Here is a 2,219-nt window from a genome sequence, read left to right as displayed (position 1 = left end):
CTTGAACTTATGAAAATATTTTGTTGAAACCATGAACAACTTGTGTTCATGGAGTTGTTATAATATTTTATTACATGTATTTGGTTGTTTTAGCCAAAAGGGATGATAATGAAATCAAAGGAACCTTTAGGAAGTGTTTTGGAAAAATGAGAATGTATGTATTTCTAGTTGTTGTTAGCCTTAAACCATGGCTTGGAACAAGTTGGAAAAATAGAGACTTTTGTTAAAAAGGATGTTAAGGTTTATGAGTATATGGATGCCTCATAAAATTCTTAAATGATACTTTGAATAACTTACTTTAAAGTGGTAAGCTTATCAAAGAATGTCTTAAATCAGAATATGTAGTTTTACTAAAAACCGTATGTGTAAAATGGATGAAAATTGTGAATGGACTTTCGATGAAAAAGATTGGTCAAGAGCACGTGATGTTGGACCGGATGGATGAAATGGATGTATGATCACGATGGGGAAAAAGAGAAATGATTTTAAGTATTTTAGTTACGAAGATTTCGGTGTTCGAACCTTGAAACCAAACCACCCTTAGTTGACGAGTTAAAGCACACTTCATTAAGGTGAGAGAGAACACATCGTGACATAGTGGTGTCCGAATATGACACCCGGATCTCCTAAACCATCTCAAAGGTTTTGGAGTTAACTTGGGTTTTAAGAAACCCAAGATTTTGTATTTTTGAATGCTTTTGAATATATATGCTTGTTGATGAAATGTGTTGAATATTGTATATGAATGTTTTTGGGAACTTTTCTGGGTGCAGGTGTTTGAAAAACCATGTTTAAATGTGTTTCGGTTGTCGAAAAGGGCAAAATTGGTATTATGTCCAAGTCCCTCTCGCTTGGGCGAGGGACTGGGCGAGATGAAGTTTTGATTCTAGAACTCCCTCGCTTGGGTGAGCAAGGGTCCCGCTTAGGCGAGACAGCCCAGGATTTTGATGAAAGTCTGGAACTCTCTCGCCCGAGCGAGCAAAGGCCTCGCTTGGGCGGGAAAAAAAAACCCAGGATTTTAATGAGTTTCTCGAACTCTCTCGCTTGGGCGAGAGATATCTTGCTTAAGCGAGAAGAGGCCTCGCTTAGGCGATAGTACCTTCGCGTGGGCGAGGAAGACTTTAGTTTATTTGATATTTAAAGATGAATTGTCGCTTGGGCGACTAGTCCCCGCTTGGGCAAGGGACAATGTGGAAAGATTGAAATGAAATGATGTTGTGAACAATGCGATGAACCCGGGTAGGATGTGTTGTGATATAAACTACTTTGGTATAACACCGTAATTGAATTAAAAAGTAAAGTATTCAAGGTGTTGGAATTAAATAGTCATACTCGGTAATTAATGTTAAAGAAAGTATTACGAGAAGGATTTATGATTTAGGGCGACACCCAGAAAAGGATACGTGATACCACGGAGCGAGATCGTATGACCGTAAGTGGCTTGGTCTGGGACCGTCCAGGGTGATTTAGCGATAGTCGTAGTGGTAGGGACGTTACCCTTTGAGTTATGATGTGAATTAGGGCACTGCCCAGAAAGGAACCCAAGATACCACAGAGCGAGATCGGCTGACCGTAAGAGGCTTGGTCTGGGACCGTCCAGGGTATTCAGCAATGGTCGTAGTGGTGGGATGTATTTCCTTTATATTACGTGTTAATATAAGATCGGGACCCACAAGAAGCATTCCTGAGGAAGATGACTTAAGGTGGGCCGAGCATGGTAAATAATGATTAAAAGATTTAATCATCTAACTGCGGTTAGTATTCATATGCATATGGTTAATAATAGAGTAGTGGAGAGGAAATTGACGGGATGACTTATAGCAGCGTGATGTTGAGAAGGACCGCACTTATTGGACGGTGATTCGCCAACAATGTCTTGAGGGAGAGTCTGGGTGAGACGAGTCCCTTGTATTCCTGGGGAGGTACACTGTTGGATCGGATAGTTCTCACAGGCCAAACTAGACGATCTCTGACAACCCCTCTTTGCAATCTGGATCAATGAGAGGGATGCCCAGAAAGCGCTTGTACGACCTAGGTCCGGTAGGACTGTTCCTGAGGGAACCGATCGATCTATTTTTAATTCCTTGCGAGGATATGTTATTTTAGGTGCGTACAAAGTGGCTTGGTATGGGACCTGTACTCTTGATTTATTTCCGACTAGGTTATTGGGAAGATATTGGTGTAAGGTGGATGATCATGACATAGCATACATATATTGC

At 41.0% G+C, this 2,219-nt stretch overlaps 1 protein-coding gene across 1 annotated transcript in view; it reads left to right on the top strand.

Moving 5' to 3' along the window:
• LOC109341442 (non-classical arabinogalactan protein 31-like) overlaps positions 1 to 2,219 on the top strand; it is a 5,670-nt gene that overhangs the window by 1,992 nt on the left and 1,459 nt on the right. The window lies entirely within an intron of this gene.

The sequence above is a fragment of the Lupinus angustifolius genome, unplaced genomic scaffold, assembly GCF_001865875.1.
Source record: "Lupinus angustifolius cultivar Tanjil unplaced genomic scaffold, LupAngTanjil_v1.0 Scaffold_463, whole genome shotgun sequence".
Taxonomy (NCBI): Eukaryota; Viridiplantae; Streptophyta; class Magnoliopsida; order Fabales; family Fabaceae; genus Lupinus; species Lupinus angustifolius.
The sequence above is the reverse complement of the archived record's forward strand: the minus strand, read 5'-3'. Positions and strand labels throughout refer to the sequence as shown.